This window comes from Giraffa tippelskirchi, chromosome 7 (genome assembly GCF_054371585.1).
Source record: "Giraffa tippelskirchi isolate mGirTip1 chromosome 7, T2T-mGirTip1v1.2.pri, whole genome shotgun sequence".
Classification (NCBI taxonomy): domain Eukaryota; kingdom Metazoa; phylum Chordata; class Mammalia; order Artiodactyla; family Giraffidae; genus Giraffa; species Giraffa tippelskirchi.
The window spans coordinates 129,699,285-129,718,969 of NC_137281.1; the positions used below are offsets into that span (position 1 = coordinate 129,699,285).

The 19,685-nt window shown below is 40.2% G+C and overlaps 1 long non-coding RNA gene across 1 annotated transcript in view; it reads right to left on the minus strand.

Annotated features, from left to right (window-relative positions):
- LOC145513373 (uncharacterized) overlaps positions 1-19,685 on the minus strand; it is a 285,374-nt gene that overhangs the window by 190,039 nt on the left and 75,650 nt on the right. The gene's annotated exons all lie outside the window — the stretch shown is intronic.

The following is a 19,685-nucleotide window of genomic DNA, read 5'->3' on the forward strand; positions in this document are numbered from 1 at the left end:
ACCTTTCCTCAGGGGACAACCTTATAATGGGTTTCCTGTGATTGAAGACAATCTGGGGTAACTGTTTGGTGCTTTGTTATTTTCTTATTTTTATAACTACTTATTGAGTCAAATTTAGTATTTTTAAAACCTAATGTTTTAATTAATATTAATTAATATTTTATTAATTTAATAAATAACTGGTGAGAGTCTTTATCTTTGTATAGCAGGAGATAATTTCACTTATATTAGTAGAAATATGATTCTAGAAAAACTTGTTTTTCTGTGCTAGCCGAAAACTACCTTAAGTTAAAAAATGACTGAACTCTGGCACCAATAAACCATCTTCGTGTAGACGATATCATGCCCTGGTGTCTTCAACTGTCTTTAAGACTTTGATTTAATGACTATTATGGTGCAACCACAAAGCAAACAGGAAGTAATAATGCTGAGCTGTAGTCCCAACCTACTGCAAACACACAGATCTACAACCACCTTCCACGTATCAACTGTAATTAAAACCTCTTAAAACTGTAAAAGATGTGCCTATTTGAAATCTTTATTGGCTGCCACTTCATTTCCTTGTGACAAACAGACCAAGATATCAACCTAAGATGTAACTTAAGATTACATTTTTTAAAATAGGCAAGGGCCAAACAAATATAAAATATCAGCTGGTTTAGTTAAAACGAATTTGATTTATCCTTTCATTCATTTATTCATTCATTCAAGGAGCCACTGTACGATAAATAAGCATGGATTTCTCCTTCAAGGATAAATAAGATGAAACCACAAAGCCAAATAGATTAGTCAGGAAAGTGAAGGTATTCTACCACTGCTGGTCTAAAATCTTTAAAAAAAAAGCTTTCATTATAGAATTCAGTATACATTTTTCTAAATCTTAAAAAATGATTTCCACAGATTTATTTTTATATTTATAGGTGGTATTTTCACTATAAATCATAATTTTTCTGGGCCTCAGATATATAACTTCCTAATATATGAAGTTATTAATCAGGTCACAGAGGCTAATACAAAAGAGACTGAAAATCATGGTAGCTTCATTGGGTTAGAAAAGGCAAAGCTTGGTTTCTCTTTCACGTCCAAAGCTCAACAGGCACTCTGAAATACCTAAGCAGGTTGACTATACACAACCATGCATTGACCCAGGATGGCTACCTAGCTCTGCTATTCTCAATAGGTGACTTCCATCTCGGGGCCCAACGTATCTACTGCAGTTGTTGCTGCTTCCCATACAGCAGAATAAAAGAAACTTGAGAGCAAATAGCTACTTTACAAAGGAACTGACTGGAAGTTGCATGCCTCTCTTCTGGTCAGATCTTGTTGATTTAGACTTGGTCTCATGGCCAACCCTAGCTGCAAAGGAGCATGGGAAACACATGCTGTTACTGGGTGGTCATATGCTCAGCTCAACCTTGGGGAGTTCTACCACTAGAATGAAGGGAAGAATGGAGAGTAGAGGACACTTAACAATCTCTGTCATTTGAAGGGTTCAGACTAGAGGATTTTTAGTATTGCCTTCAGCAATTAAATCCCACAACTCTATGATTTTGACAAGCGTCTGCTCTTTAACTTTGAACCTGAAGTGTGTGTGTGTGTGTGTGTGTGTGTGTGTGTATGCAGATTGTGATTCAGTAGGTCTGGAGTGAGACTTGCAATTCTGCATTCCTTATAAGCTCTTCTGATGATGCTGATGTTGGTGCTGTTGGTGCTGTTGGTCATCAGTTAACACTTTGAGTAACAAAAACCTAACTCATCCTGATAAGAAGACAAATGCCAAGTGCGGCTCTTTGAGGCAGCACATTACATCAGTAAACCATCCAGTGTCTCACCTTGCACTTCTGAGAGAAGTGGAAATAAGCAAGGGTCACTTAGGTCAGCACAAAGTCATCACTAGCATTGATAAAGAACAGTAGCACAAATAATCAATATCACACATGGATAGTGGATTAGGTAAAGATTGTATATGATGGGTTCAGAATACTGTCTGATACTAACTTATATACATTTTCAATAAATGGCCCACAAACAAAAATTGAAAGTAGATAATAGGGTATTTACATGGCATTTATTTGGATTTTGAGAGCATTTACCTCCATTCCCATGTTTATCTGTTTTTGATTACTGTTTCATTTAATATGCAGAGTATATAATATGAAATGCCAGGCTGGATAAATCACAAGCTGGAATCAACATTGCTGGGAGAAATGTCAACAACCTCAGATATGCAGATGATGCCACTCTAATGGCAGAAAGTGACGAGGAACTAAAGAGCCTCTTGATGAGGGTGAGAGAGAAAGTGAAAAGGCTGGCTTAAAACTCAACATTTAATAAATGAAGATTATGGCATCTGGTCCCATCACTTCATGGCAAATAGAAGGGGAAAAAGTGGAAGCATGGACAGATTTTATTTTCGTGGGCTCCAAAATCACTGCGGACAGTGGCTGCAGTCAGGAAATTAAAAGACTCTTGCTCCTTGGAAGGAAAGCAATGAAAAACTTAGTACATTAAAAAACAGAGATATCACTTTGCTGACAAAGGTCCATATAGTCAAAGCTATTTTTTTTTCAAAGCTATTTTTTTTTCATGTACAGATGTGAGAAGTGGACCACAAAGAAGGCTGAACAATTAATGCTTTTAAATTGTGGTACTGGAGAAGACTCTTTAGAGTCCCTTGGACTGGAAAGAGATTAAACAAGTCAGTCCTAAAGGAAATCAGTCTTGAATATTCATTGGAAGGACTGATGCTGAAGCTCCAATATTTTGACCACCTGATGCAAAGAGCGTACTCACTGGAAAAGACCCTGATGCTGGGAAAGATTGAAGGCAAAAGGAGAAGGGGGCGGCAGAGGATGAGATTGTTAGGTAGCATCACTGACTCAATAGACATGAATTTGAGCAAACTGCAGAAGATGGTGAAGGACAGGTGAGCCTGACATACTGCAGTCCATGGGATCACAAAGAGTCAGACACAACTTAGCAACTGATCAACACCACCACCATCAACACTCCCACACAGAGAGTTAATCTCTATTGGACCTCCAAAGTACATATTATTCCTTAGAGGTCATTGAGAGTCATAAAAATGTTTTCTTTCCTTAATGACTTTTCTATATCTTTCAACTAAACTGGACATTACTAATATCAGTAGAAACATATTAAACTGTATTTACCTACCATTTATTCATTTTACAGGAGAAGACAGAATTTGCTGTATTTTTCTTTATGTAAAATTGTTACCCACTCTTATATAACTTAAGAAATGTTCCCTTTTGGCACTTAGTTTTTATACTTTGAGACATATCTTCAAAAGAGAAAATTAGGGCCATCCCAGGTCATGCTAGTGGTAAAGAACCTGCCTGCCAATGCAGGAGATGTAGAGTCACGGGTTTGATCCCCGAGTTGGGAAGATCCCCTGGAAGAGGGCATCGCAACCCACTCCAGTAGTCTTGCCTGGGAAATCCCATGGACAGAGGAGCCTGGTGGGCTACAGTCCATGGGGTCGCAAAGAGTTGTACACAACTGAAGCAACTTAGCACACACCATAGAAAATACAAAAAAAAAGAGAGAGAGAAAATCAGAAGCTTTTCTGGCATCCTATCACATAACATGTTCTATTTCCTGGACTTCACATTTGAAATGGAGCACAGTGGATTTTGAATTATCACCTACATGGGAGGAGTCCTAATAGAGCCATTGGCTTTGGCAAATTTGAAAATCAGGGTGTTGTATTCTGACAGGTCTTCCAGTTCCCAAGATCTCTGGGATGATTTTTCATAACTGCCCCTAGTGGACAGCTGCCACTGTCTAATCAAAGGCTTAGGGGTCACTATCCCAAGGAAAAGAATTGAGATTTAGAGAAAGAGCAGAAGGGAATGTGTTAAAGTCTTGTAATGAATACCAAAAAAATAGTTTACAGTGTTTATCCCTGGATAGCAGATTTTGAGGCATTTACTTTAAATTTTCTGTTTCCAGGGATTTTTGAATCTTAATGTATATTATATTTTATTTTATTTACAAATTTTTTATTTAAATGTATTTTTTAATTAAAAATTTATTTACTTGTTTATTTTTGGCTGTGCTGGGTCTTTGCTGCTGTGTGGGCTTTTTTCCCTTCAGCTGTGGAGAGCAGGAGCTACTCTCTATCTACAGTGTGTGTCTTCTCATTGCAGTGGCTTCTTTTGTGGAGCACAGGCTCTAGAGCACACAGGCTTCAGTAGCTGTAGCACGTGGGCTCAGTAGTTGCAGCTCCTCGGCTCTACGGCACAGGCTCAATGGCTGTGGTGCAAGGGCTTAGTCGCTCCATAGCATGTGGGATCTTCCCGGATCAGGGATCAAACTCGTGTCTCCCTCATTGGCAGGTGGGTTCTTTACCACTGAGCCACCAGGAAAGCCCCTTAATGTATATTTGATATCCAGATAAAATGCAATCTGAAATTAAATATTAATGAATTCACAGAAAGAAAAGAAAAAGAAGGAAGAAATGGAGAAAGGGAGGGAGAGAGGACAAGTATAAGGATTGGAGTAGATGACTTCTACCATTTCCCATTAGTTTTACAAATATATCCTACACTATGAATCTGATGACTAGGCTGAGAATAGACAAGATGGTCACCATGGAGAATTTTAGGCCTAGCTTCCAAAATTTTATGCCAAAAAAAAAAAATCTGAATTTGGAGAGAGCATTTTGTTTTCTCTGAGCCAAGAAGAACATTCATCACCAAAATACTTGGCTGACACAAGGCTGGTGTCTTGCCCATTGGCATTCAGTTTGACCTTGGTATAGCATCTAATGACAGCCTTAAAACCAAATAAAAGAAGATGCTAATTAAAATAATGATAAAATACTGGCTGCATTGGAAAGTTTATGATCCATCTACTGCTTTTCCATTTGTTTTGCTCATGAAGACTGCATGTGGTTATAAAATGCTTCCTCTGTTCTTAGATGTAGCTGTAAATAATGTCAACCTCACATGCTGAAATTTTTAGCTGTTTTTGATCTTCTGTTAGCTCTAAGCTTTGTCTTCTTCACTGATCTTAGGATTTCTAGTCCTAAGGACTCAGAAAAGAGAGGTAACTTTCAGTTCCCCTGGTCACACCAGCCCGTAGGGGCCAGCAAATAAGGACGTGGTTACCAACTGTAATAGGCATTGAGCCCTCTGTCTTCTTGCTGCCAGTGAGACCACTAGGTTTCCAAATGCACCACATCTCGACTGCTCTTCCATTCTTTTTCAGAGATCCAGGACCTCATGTGCTTGCTTGGGGACCAGTTGAAATTTTCTGGTTATTGGTGTCCATTGTCACTACTCTCTGACTTCTCCTGCCAGGGCTATGCCATAGCTGCTCCATTCCCATGACCCAGAGGCACCATTCACACAGAATACAATGAATCATGCAGCTTGCAGGCCCTTTCTGTACTGGGAGACTGCTCTGACCTCCTTGGACACCCTGGAGCTTCTCCTGCTCTTGCTGGAGCTAGTGGGTATCTGCGTGGAGAGCTCAGGAAGAGTGCCTGAGCTCTTACTCAACAGTCTTGTCTCCAGAGGAAATTGGTCGTGGCTACAGTCCATGGGGTTGCAAAGAGTTAGACATGACTAAGCGACGATCACTTTCACTTAGGGGCCAACCAATAATTCCTCTGTGTCTTCCAGGAAGTCCAGCAAGTTTGCCTCAAAATGGAACTCCTTAAAGGTTTCACTGCTAGCCCGTTGTCCCTGCAGTAAACAACAGAGCCTGTGACAGAAGATGTGCAGGCAGGATAGGCTGGTTACATATGGGATGCTGCAAGCTCTGTCTATATTGCCCATTAAAATGTCTACTTGTGGGCACTGTATTCAGAAGGTCACTAATAAAGAGCTGGAACTTTACTTTCTCTGAGTAGCTCCTGTCATTTTACAGCATGAAAATCCCATGAGAAAAGTTTCTAGGAGAAGGTGCATCTTTAGAAGGGGGATTAAGGGAGGGGAGAAAGAACGCGCTACCAGGGTGAAAGGGAGTGTTTCTGGCCTTTGGATAGGGGTAGGCTGCAAGGGAAACATTAGGACTCTGACTGCTGAGGGTGGGAGAAGCAAACCAAGTTGAGGAACCTACGAAAATTTTACCTGTCTTATGTTTTCTATCAGTTCTTTGCAATGCACATCACATGTGGTGCCTGCACAGAAGTCCATCCTCCTACCCCCAGCGCTGTAGGTGGTTCCAGTGGGGTTGTCAATCACTGTTCTCATTTCCTTTGGCCATGGAGTTTGGATCAGGATGCTGGCACATGACCCAAGCTGGACCAATCACTGCTCTTCTCTGGCATTCTTGAAACTCACCCTTTTCTTCTTGAATGGCAAAATGGGAGATGTGAGCTCAGGGACTGTCAGACACCATAGTTCTGGCCCCGAGGAGAAAACTGATTTGTGGTAGGGGAAAATGCAGCTGTCACTCAGAGAAGCAGGGACAAAATGAGGAAAGAGTACAGATGGCATTCACATCCTCATCTGAGTTGTTTGGAGCTGTACCGTGTTCCTTTCTAGTTACAGGAGCCAGTATGTTTTCTATCTGGCCTAAGCTTCTTTGAGTTGAAGTTTTGGTAATGTACAGCCCAAACATCCTGGCTAACGCCTTAGTACAACTCCACTTTTTTCTCCCTTACTTATGTCTTCCCTCTCTAGCTCTCAACAGTTGTTTAAAGGCATTTGCTCCACCACCTCTGAGGAAAGGAACTAATTTCTTAAAAATGAGTGACTTGCCAGAGTCAATTAACTCATATTTAACATAAAGAGATATGTAAAGTGCTTAGAACAGTGCTGGGCATACAGTAATTATAATCTGTTTGCTATTATTATTACCGGTAGTAGTCATAGTAGTTGTAGTAGCCAGAAAAGATACAATGGTATGTGGTGGTGTAGCATGAGAGTATCAAAAGCCCTTCCAGATTAATAGGACTTGGTGATGCATCACCCAAGAAAAACATATAAAGTGGTAGGTATGAATCAATCCACTTTTTTCCCCCACTGTCTCATTTTTTATCCCATGCCTTAGAAATTCCTTCAGCCAATGACCTGCTTTTGCAGCCCAGCATGTTTAGATTCTTTGCTCTCCATGCCTGGAAAGCCAGTTGATCCATCATGTCCCTGGTATCACTTTGTGTAACAACTGCTTCAACTGCCCAATTTGATCTCCAGGAATACTGATACTTTGGGAAGGCTGTGAAAATGAAAAGACTACTCTGCATTGCATTTCTTGGCCACCCCTGCCATCTTCATTCCATAGTATATGTTCTCCTATCCGCTGATACAACAATCCAGTCAGAACTGACAGAAGTCTGTATTTTCAGTCCATCGATTATGGACTCTGTTGAGGATGAACAGTTTAAACAGGAAAAAAGTTGATACCAGGCAATACAATTTAAAAGTACATGGTATTGTGAGTAAAGGTTCAATATAATCAATCTGCCAGCATGTAATGGTTTGTCCACACCCCTTTGGGCCCTGTCCTTCAAACAAAAGTTGATTTGTCTTTTGCTGTTGGCTGCTTGAGTAATCCTGGAAATAAAGAGGTTTTTGTTGTTGTTGTTTAGTCACTAAGTCGTGTCCGACTCTTTGCGACCCCATGGACTGTTTTAGATGAAGTCAAAAGGATGTGTCATGATTGAATACAATATTTTATATCTCATGGTCTCCCAGTGTTCACTCATCTTGTGGACCCTGGTGACCACCTTTAAAATGCTTGATGTTTCAACCAATCACAACTTTCTCATCCATATATGTAACAAATAGTTATTCATATTTGAGATGAAAACAAAAAACAAAAACCCGTAGCTCTTCTGTGTATCTTGTCCTTAAATTAAGATCTTTTTGATACTTGCCAGACAAAACAAGTTCTAGACTAAGAGTTTATAGAAGCTCTTTGTTACTGGCTAAGAGTTTATATAAAAATACACAGTAGTATGACAGTTTGTGTTGAGAGGTGTGAGAATCAACCAAAACACTTTCAACTTAGCCCACTGAATGAACATATACTCATCTTCCACCAGAGTCTTTCTTATGAGTGAATGACTAGTCAGAGCCTTCCTTGATCCTTCTGAGTTAATTGGACGTGCTCAGTGAACTAAACTTGGCCAGTTATGTTCTTTTGAATTCATATACTATATACTCACAAATCCTTATTGCCAGAAGTAAATCTTATGGTGAGGACAGTTTTTTTTCCAGGGCTATCACTACAATTATGGATCCTATGGGCCATTATCAATTCACCCCCTTTTGTGTATTTCTTACTATGCTGTTTCTTATCTAATCAGTAACCCTCTTTGAGCTTCGCCTCTAACATCTTTCAAATGTCACCCAGTACAGTTTTGGCATTCCTGGTATTAGAATTACTTTGGTTTCCTTGTCATAGGAGATGCCATCCTAAACAGTGATCAGTAGCAGTCTCTTGAAAGGGGACCACTGGGCAGCTGCATTAGGTAATCATCAAAATTTTAAGTCCCAAGGCTAACACTTCTCCTTGATTCTGCCACAGTCTCCAAACTCACCAGGTCTCTCATGGACACTATCGATATTATAGGGTCAATAAGCTCATAAGCGGGCCTTCTCTGGTGGTTCAACAGTAAAGAATCCACTTGCAGTGCAGGAGACACGGGAGACGTGGGTTTGATCCTCGGGTTGGGAAGACCCCTGGAGAAGGGAATGGCAACTCATTCCAGTATTCCTGCCTGGAGAATCCCATGGACAGAGGAGCCTGGTGGGCTATGGTCCATAGGGTCACAAAGAGTTAGACACAACTGACGTGACTTAGCCCGCACGCATGCAAGCTCATAAGGACCCAGTGGGATCTGCTATATTTCTCCTCACTTAACATAAGTCTTTTCATGTGAAATGTGGCAAATAGATTCCCAAAATACCCCCAGGTATGGAACGGCTTACTCAAAATCCAAATAATTCTATTACCACATTTGTTTCCATCTTAGGGTGGAATTAGAAATGTTCTCAGCTTATTTTTCTAGTCAAGGATAGGCTTGAGATGTGCTTATGACTTTTACCAGTCCTTTTACTTGGGTATGGGCTTCCCTGGTGGCTCAGTTGGTAAAGAATACCCCTGCAATTCAGGAGACTGCCTGCAGCACAGGAGACCCAGGGTCAATCCCTGGGTCTGGAAGATCCCTTGGAAAAGGAAATGGCTACTCACTCCAGGATTCTTGCCTGGAAAATCCTATGAACAGAGGAGTTGGCAGGCTACAAACCATGGGGTCACAAGGGTCAGATATGACTTTGCAACTAAACCACAACCACCACTTACTTAGGTATATTCACCAGCTAACTAAATTATATCATATTTTCTATTATCTTGTACAGATAAGAATGTTCTTATCTTAAAATTTATGAGAACTGATTTTTTAAAATGTGAATTAACTATTTCAAATAAAAAGTTATTACTTAAAAAAAGACGGTGGTTACCATGGTCAGATTTCTTCTTACTTATTACCATAAATAGAAGAATTAATGTAGCCCTAAGATAGTACAGTAAAATTATACCACATTCTGTTACATGTAAAAGCAAACGGTCTCTGCTTGACCTCTTAGGGTGAAGAAGAAGGTATTATTAACGTAATAAGTTCAGTCATCGCATCCCATTCTTCTTCAGACTGCTTTCTTTACTACAATTATGGGGCTTATTCCAGAGTAAATGAAAAGTCCTAACATTTTCATAGCCAAATTGAGTGAAAGTGTAAAAAGTTAGTATCCATTAATACCCTTACAGTCACTGTTTCTTTAATTAAAAGTTTTAATTCCCAAAGTATTTAATATGCATTAATTTATATGTGTATCCCTGGATTGCCATATTTTTCTTTGTATACATGTCAATAAAATTGATTTTTTTTAAAAGTTCTATTTCCTATTGTTTACAGAAAGCCTGAATTATTTAATATTTATCTTACCTCTCAGCTTTTGTAAATCCAGAGATATTATAAACCCAGAGAATCCCACTTAGCATGAAAAATTAAAATAAAGAAAAGGGTTCTTTTTTTTTTTTTTCACCCTTGTCACCTCCATGGTAGCCAAGGAGTTTTTCTCTCATTTGTGGTGAAATGCATTCTAATTAAATATTTAGGTACTGGAGTAGTCACCATTTATCCACAGAATCTTGTTAGCCGTGTTTTATTGGTCTTTTGCCTCTTTTCCACTGCATCCCAAATTCCCTGAAATAAAGTTACTTTAAACCCTTTTCCAAGTATTTGGGAATTTCTTTGCAATGAGTATCCAGAAGTCCCATTTGTGCTGCTTTAGCTCCCTCTATTGGCTCCATGATTCTCACCAGAGCAATAAATAGCCAAGGCCTGTCCCTCATAGCTCAGCTGGTCAAGAATCCTCCTGCAAAGCAGGAAAACCCAGTTCGATTCCTGAGTCAGGAAGATCCCCTGAAGAAAGGATAGGCTACCTACTCCAGTATTCTTGGGATTCCCTGGTGGCTCAGCTGGTAAAGAATCTGCCTGCAATGTGGAAGACCTGGGTTTGATCCTTGGTTTGGGAAGATCCCCTGGAGAAGGAAACAACTACCCACTCCAGTATTTAGGCCTGAAGAATTCCATGAAGAGTGGACACAACTGAGCAGCTTTCACTTTCAAGGCATGTCAAGTTTACACTCCTTCGAAAAAAACAAAAAGCTTTGCTCTATTTTAAGTTAATGGAACAGATCCAGAAGGATAAGAGCTGTGCTTCACACATTTCTTCCTCTTACGCATTTCAAGCCCTTAGTAATCTCAAACCAGAGATGCTCATCTGATCAATGCAACACTGATACCCCCTTGGTCCCTTGTCCCTACTGGATCTGGAGTTATGTCATTACTCTCACATCTGCCTCAAACCTGCAAGGTGACTATGGATAAATGTCAAGAGCAAACTTCGATTAATGACCAGACACCATTTCGATAAAGCAAACAACATTGCAGTCAGGATAAACAATGGAGGTATCTAGGGCAAACAAAGGTATAAGTTTTCAGATCCCCAAATCCTACAAAGGGGAGTATGTATTTGGGCTTAAAAATATCCTGATGGATCATCAGAGGAGGGTGAGATGTCTTCCTTTAGTTTTACGAGATTGGAGTAAATTTTGCACATTAACTAGTCTGAATGTATGCCACCAATCACTCATCTGGGTCTGATGTGTCACAACAATCTCAGAGTTAGGCAGTAAACAGTATGACTACAGAGCTCAGCATAGTACAGAATGCTCAGGCATGAACTCAGCTCTCAGTCTCTCAGGTAACGTTGTCTATTTTCACTCTTAAACTACAAAACTCCATTAAGAGGCAGTTACTCAGAAATCTCTGAATCATATTGATATGTCCTTGGATGAGCCAAATAGATCCACCTTACCATCTACAGAGACTTCTCTTTGGAAAAGGTCTATACCCTCCTCTGCTTTCTGTTCTCAGTTTCACAGCTTTTACCTCTGCTCCAGGACATCCCCAGAGTTCTCTCTGAGCCTGCAGAAATAGCCACTATCGACCTAAAGAAGAACCTTTCCTTAACTCACAGAGCTTCCAGTTTCACACACAGATCTTCCATTGGCTCACTCTTGCTTTTCTTCTCTCCTCTTCTTTGTCCCATAGGGTAATGATACAATGTTAGGTAAGATTTTATACTTTGTGTGACACTCAATGATGGCCGAAGATTGTCCCAGCAGTGGTCCCATTCCCTGAGAACAGACCTATGTGGGCTATTGCTCTGGGACCCAGGAGAAGTTGTTACAAGGGGAACCAGGGCTTAAGGGAAGACAGATCGGTGTCCACATACCAATTTGCTCACTGAGTACAGGAGTAACACAACCTTGAGCAAATTTCTTAACCTCTATCTTAGTTTCATCCATAAAGTGGAGATAATAAGAGATTGCAAATTTCTTGTGAGGATTAAACAATAGAATGTGCTTGAAACACTGGAACATGGAAAGTACTTAGCAAACGCCAGGTACATCACCATCATCTTCATTATTCCCAAGTCTAGTTCTGCCAGGAGAATTTGCCTGGCTGCTTTACCGAGGCTTCCCAGATGGCGCTAGTGGCAAAGAACCCACCTGCCAACTAAGAAAAGGAGGAGACTCGAGACACAGGTTTGATCCCTGGGTCAGAAAGATCCCCTGGAGGAGGGCATGGCAATCCATTCCAGTATTCTGGCCTAGAGAATACCATGGACAGAGGAGCCTGGTGGGCTACAGTCCATGGGGCTGCAAAGAGTTGGACACAACTGAAGTGACTTAGCATTCACTTTACAGAAACTCTGCAATTTGGCTTGTCCTGATATGTTTGGGTAGAAGGATGGAATGTTAAACTCTAAGAGTAGTTACCCAAATAGTTTCATTTTCCTCCTCAAACTGTCAAAAATTTTCAGAATAGCATCACATGAATTCCAGAGCCCTGGAACTTGAGAGTTCTAGTCCCATCTCTGCTATTAGCCATTTATAGGACCTTTGTCTTCTCAGACCCTCAGTTTTCTTAGCTGGAAAATGGGAATATATATATATACTTTGCAGAATTGTGCAGAGAATTGATGAGGTAAGGTATGTGAAGTTCCTCATATAGTATTTGGTATATTTCAGGGGTGCCACAAATGCTGGTCATAGAACGTCTCAAAGCCCTTGGCTTTCAGCCCCATGGCACTAAAGCCTCTTTCCCTACCTGCTTGGGATGCCTCACACTGGAATCTGGGACCTGTTCTTCCTACTTTCCTTCAGTAAACTCTGTAGCTCTCCTGTACCTCTTGAAATCTTAGTATTTACATGTATTGGTCTGGTATCATTGCATAATGCATTCTTTAAATCTTTGTACTGTATTTTGTATCAAAGCTATGAAGGCCATGACCTGATTTCCTTCCCAGACCTAATTCTCAGGCCATCTTTCTCTTCTTGGTACATGACATTTCCTTCCATTCAATTCATTAAATTAAAAATCAAGATCTCTCACATCCTTGCTTTTCCTCACCACCTACCTCCAAGCCAGGACGAGAAGTCCTATTGATTGTACCATTAAAACATATCCAAATACGTCAGCTGTCTCCATTCTACCCTTGCTATGCTGGGGCAAGCCACCATCGTTCTGACACAGCGTCGCTATAGTAGCCTCCCAACCCATTTTACAGCTTCTTCCTTTGCTTACTTGCAATTTATTCTCCACATCATAACCAGAGAGAGCTTTTCAAGACTGTGAACCAAATTGTGTTATTCCCCTGCTTGATGTCCTTCATTTTCTTTTCTGTGGCCATTCAAGGCCCTCCATGTTCTAGTATTACTTGTCTTTCCATTTTCATCTACCACCCTTCTCTCCATCTGCCATGCTTCAGTCACTCTGACCATCCTTTTGTTCCCTGAACACCCTCAAGCTTACCTCTGTCTTAAGATTCTTGTACTAGCTACTTCCTTTGCCTGGAATGCTCTCTCTCTCTCTCTCTCCTGAGCTTCAAGTGGCTGGCTTTCTTGGCATTCAAATCTAAAGCCGTATATCACCTTCTTAGGGAGACTATTCTCAATACACTGATCCAAATTATCCACTATATCACTCTCAACCACATCATCCTATTTTAATTCTCTACAGAGCAAGTATCACTAAGATTTTTCTTATTTAAACTTTAATTTTCTCTCATCCATTAGAGTGTATGCTCCTTGAAGTCAGAATCCTGACTCATCTTTTTTGATGCTGACAGCAGCATAATTCTAACCACAGAGTCTAGAACCGTGCACGGCACAGAGTAAATATTCAGTAAGTATCAATAATTTGTCATTACAAATTCATTGCCTTCACATTACATTAATATTTAGCATCTCACACCACTAGAGGGCAATACATTTCCTAACTGAAATGAGCAAATGGGTATCCTTTTATGCCACTTTCAAGATGAACTTAATTGATTTTAATCATTAGTGTAACAGATATTTATTGAAGAAAAACTCTCCTTCCAACAACAACAAAAAAAGGAGTATGAAAAGGAAAAAAAAGTCGTTTTTAGATTTTCAAACTAGCCACTTGGTACCAGCCCAAGAGAAAAATGTTTGTTTATTCCAAGGTTACAAATATAGTGAAATAATTTAAAATATAATTTCTCTTTAAAGGTGTTATTTGGGTTAAAAAAACACTTTTGATGTAAAATGAGAAAGAATTAACTTGAATGATATGGAATTCTTTGGGAAGTCAGAGGGAAATTAAGCAATATTGTATTTTCTCCATCTTTCTCACACACACACACACACACACACACTCCTGTCACTGTTCCAATTCTGCTTTTAAAAGTGAGTCCTGGCCAGTCTCAGGGGAGTAGAGATTCTGAAAGGGGTTTTCTGTTTTCTATTTCCTTAGTTCCATTTCATCCTGAGCCTTTCTTTTATGTCTAAGCTTTTAAAGAAAGCAACCTGGTATGTATAGGAAATGACAGCAAGCAATAAGACATCAACTGTTCCACTGACAAGTCTGCCTCGTGGACAGAATAGCCTGAGTGACTGACATCCAGCAACAAGGACCAGGTTTCTGTTTCATGACCTGCAGCAGTGCTTGTCACTGGAGCGCAGAGAAGGTGAAGTCACACTCTGTCTGTTGGGTGACCAAAGGAGGAGGCTGCAGGGCTCCCAATGAACTCCAGGTGGCAGCATAGAAATACTCAAGATGAATTTACCTGCGGAGGAAACTATTCTGTGAAGGACTCCCGTAATGTTTGGTTGGTCCTAAAAACATTTTCTGAAACCACATGTTTGACAAAGGAGGCAAGAATACAAAAGGGAGAAAAGACAGACTCTTCAATAAATGGTGCTGGGAAAACTGGACAGCTACATGTAGAAGAATGAAACTAGAATACCCATACACAACAACAAACTCAAAATGGATTAAAGACTTAAATGTTAGGCCAGAAACTATAAAGCTCCTAGAAGAGCACACTCCTTGACATAAATCACAGCAAGATCCTCTGTGACCCACCTCCCAGAATAACAGAAATAAAAACGAAAATAAACAAGTGGGACCTAGTTAAACTTAAAGGCTTTTAGATAGCAAAGGAAACTATAAATGAGGTAAAAAGACAACCCTCAGAATGGGGGAAAATAATAACAAATGAATCAACTGACAAAGGATTAATCTTCAAAATATACAAGCAGTTCATACACTCAATACCAAAAAAACAAACAACCCAATCAAAAAGTGGGCAGAACACCTAAACAGACATTTTTCCAAAGAAGACATACAGATGGCTAATAAACACATGAAAAGATGCTCAACGTAGCTCATTATTAGAGAAATGCAAATCAAAACTACAAAGAGGTACCACATCACATCAGTCAGAATGGCCATCATCAAAATCAGTTCAGTTCAGTCATGCAGTTGTGTCCGACTCTTTGTGACTCCATGGACTGAAGCACACCAGGCTTCCCTATTCCCAGAGCTTACTCAAACTCACGTCCATCGAGTCAGTGATGCCATCCAACCATCTCATCCTCTGTCATCCCCTTCTTTTCCCACCTTCAATCTTTCCCAGCATCAGGGTGTTTTCCAATGTATCAGTTCTTTCCATCAGGTGGCCAAAGTATTGGAGCTTCAGCTTCAGCATCAGTCCTTCCAATGAATATTCAGGACTGATTTTCTTTAGGATGGACTGGTTGGATCTTCTTGCAGTCCAAGGGACTCTCGAGAGTCTTCTCCAACACCACAGTTCAAAAGCATCAATTCTTTGGCGCTCAGCTTTCTTTATAGTCCAACCCTCACATCCACACATGACTACTGGAAAAACCATAGCTTTTTCTAGACGGACCTTTGCCAGGAAAGTAATGTCTCTGCTTTTTAATATGCTGTCTAGGTTGGTCATAGCTTTTCTTCCAAGGAGCAAGTGTCTTTTAATTTCATGGCTGCAGTCACCATCTGCCGTGATTTTGGAGCCCCCAAAAATAAAGTCTGTCACTGTTTCTATTGTTTCCCCATCTATTTGCCATTTGCCAAGTGATGGAACTGGATGTCATGATTTTAGCTTTCTGAACGTTAAGTTTTAAGCCAACTTTTTCACTCTCCTCTTTCACCTGCATCAAGAGGCTCTTCAGTTTTTCTTTGCTTTCTGCCATAATGGTGGTGTCATCTGCATATCTGAGGTTATTGATTTTTCTCCCAGCAATCTTAATTCTAGCTTGTGCTTCTTCCAGCCCGGCATTTCGCATGATGTACTCTGCATATAAGTTAAATAAGCAGGGTGACAATATACAGCCTTGACGTACTCCTTTCCCTATTTGGAACCAGTCTGTTGTTCCATGTCTGGTTCTAACTGTTGCTTCTTGACCTGTATACAGATTTCTCAGGAGGCAGGGAAGGTGGTCTTGTAGTCCCATACCTTGAAGAATTTTCCACAGTTTGTCGTGATCCACATAGTCAAAGGCTTTAGCATACTCCATAAGGCAGAAGTAGATGTTTTTCTGGAACTCTCTTGCTTTTTCTATGATCCAGCAGATGTTGGCAATTTGATCTCTGGTTCCTCTGCCTTTTCTAAATCCAGCTTGAACATCTGGAAGTTCATGGTTCACATACCGTTGAATCCTAGCCATCAGAATATCCACAAACAATAAATGCTGGAGACAGTGTGGAGAAAATGGAACCCTCTTGCACTATTGGTGGGAATGTAAATTGATACAGCCACTATGGAGAACAGTATGGAGATTCCTTAAAAAAACTAGGAATATAAGTACCATATGACCCAACAATCCCAATACTGGGCATACACCCTGAAGAAACCATAACTGAAAAAGACACATGTAGCACTTTGCAGGACTATTTACAATAGCTAGGACATAGAAACAACCTAGATGTCCATTGACAGATGAATGCATAAAGAAGTTGTGGTACATACATACAATGAAATATTACTCAGCCATTAAAAGGAACACATTGCATGAGTTCTAATAAGGTGGAAGAACCTAGAGCCTATTATAAAGAATGAAGTCAGTCAGGAAAAGAAAAACAAATACCATATATTAACACCTATGTATGGAATCTAGAAAGATGGTACTGATGAACCTATTTACAGAGCAGCAATGGAGACACAGACATAGAGAACAGACTTACGGGCACAGTGGGGGAAGGAGAGGGAGGGACAAGTGGAAAGAGTAAGAATTTGCTGTTTGACACAGTGCTTTGTGACAACCTGGAGGAATGGAATGGGGCGAGAGGTAGGAGGGGACATATGTGTATCTATGGCTGATTCACGTTGATGTATGAATTCATGTTGAAACTAGCACAATGTTGAAAAGCAATTATCCTCCAATTAAAAAGAAAAAAAAGAAAACCACATTAGGTCAGTCACCATGACAACTGGAAGGCTGTACTGGAATCCATGAGATTCTAGTGACTCTATCTCTAAAGGTGAGAAATGACTTGGAGAAAAAAAGTTTGACGCTAGGTGGAGAAAACAATTTTTCACTCAAGTGAAAAAATCTGCTCATGTGACTTACTATAGCATAAAGACTTCCCCAGAATATGAGTGCTGAGGGCAGTGGGAACAGAGGTGGGTCAAATGAGGCTGAGACCATCAAGGATCCATTTCCAGAGATCTACTAGAGTGGGAGAGTGGCCTAAACTTCTCTAGACACTTAGTAACAATGAGAGTGATTAAGGGCACTCACCATGTGAGTTGTGAGAGGGAATAATCAAGATCAGCTTGCTTGCTTCTTTAAATTCTTTTGAGTAGGGCAGGATCTATTGAATCCTCAGACCAACTATAATCTATTGCCAGTAACTCATTAAAAGAATGCAAAAAGCACAAGAATGAGCCCCTGTGGCTCTTCTTCACTGAAGAAAGAGAACATTCTCTTCTATCCCCATGTTCTCAATTTTGCACCACAAAAGATTGCATTCACGTATCCATTTGGCAAATACTCATTTGCTGAGCACCCACAAAACAGTTACTATTAAATACATTCAAAGAATCAAATGGAAATGGAGAATTAAGTTATGAGAGGTAACAATAAAATGTCATTGAGAATTCAAAGGACAAACACTTGAAGTTTTCAGTATGAGGATGTGAGTTAGTCGCTCAGTCATGTCCTTAGTTGCTCAGTAGTGTCCAACTCTTTGCAACCCCATAGACTGTAGCCCACCAGGCTCCTCTGTCCATGGAATTCTCCAGGCAAGAACACTGGAATGGGTTGCCATTCCCTTCTCCAATTATGAGGATATCGAGTAATAATTCATGCAGCAATGTATTTTGCCTTAAAGAATGAGTGCATTTTAGGCTGACAGAACTGGGTTGATGAAAGAAAGGGTATCCCAAACCAGACAGAGTAAGCAAATGTATGAAGGTGAGATAATTCAAAATGAGTTGGCTATATAGAGAGTACAGGCAAAATATAGACTACAGGAAATAGCAAGTGAGAAAGCTTTTAAGCAGTGATTCTCAACCCAGAGAGATTTTGTCACTCAAGGGACATTTGGCAATGGCCTTGGAGTACAAAAGGAAGCAGGGCAAAGGCTAACAGAGTTTTACCAAGAGAATGCACTGGTCATAGCAAACACCCTCTTCCAACAACACAAGAGACGACTCTACACGTGGACATCACCAGATCATCAATATCAAAATCAGATTGGTTATATTTTTTGCAGTCAAAGATGGAGAAGCTCTATACAGTAAGCAAAAACAAGACCAGGAGCTGACTGTGGCTTAGGTCATGAAATCCCTATTGCCAAATTCAGACTTTAATTGAAGAAAGTAGGGAAAATCACTAGACCATTCAGGTATGACCTAATCAAATCCCTTATGACTATACAGTGGAAGTGACAAATAGATTCAAGGGATCAGATCTGATAGATAGAGTGCCTGAAGAACTATGGATGGAGGTTCATAACATTCATTGTACAGGAGGCAGTGATCAAAACCATCCCCAAGAAGAAGAAATGCAAAAAGGCCAAATGGTTGTCTAAGGAGGCCTTACAAATAGCTGAGAAATAAAAGAAGCTAAAGGCAAAGGAGAAAATGAAAGATATACCCATCAAAATGCAGTGTTCCAAAGAATAGCAAGGAGAGATAAGAAAGCCTTCCTCAGTGATCAATGCAAAGAAATAGAGGAAAACAATAGAATGAGAAAGACTAGAGATCTCTTCAAGAACATTAGAGATACCAAGGGAACATTTCATGCAAAGATGGGCTCAATAAAGGACAGATGGTATGGACCTAACAGAAGCAGAAGATATTAAGAAGAGGTGGCAAGAATACACAGAAGAACTGTACAAAAAAGATCTTCATGACCCAGGTAATCACGATGGTGTGACCACTCACCTAGAGCCAGACATCCTGGAATGTGAAGTCAAGTGGGCCTTAGGAAGCAGTACTGTGAACAAAGCTACTGGAGGTGATGGAATCCCAGTTGAGCTATTTCAAATCCTAAAAGATGAAGCTGTGAAAGTGCTGCACTCACTATGGCAGCAAATTTGGAAAACTCAGCAGTGGCCACAGGACTGGAAAAGGTCAGTTTTTATTCCAATCCCAAAGAAAGGCAATGCCAATGAATGTTCAAACTACCACATAATTGCACTCATCTCACACACTAGCAAAGTAATACTCAAAATTCTCCAAGCTAGGCTCCAGCAGTACGTGAACCAAGAACTTCCAGGTGTTCAGGCTGGATTTAGAAAAGACAGAAGAACCAGAGATCAAATTGCCAACATACGCTGGATTATAGAAAACACAAGAGAA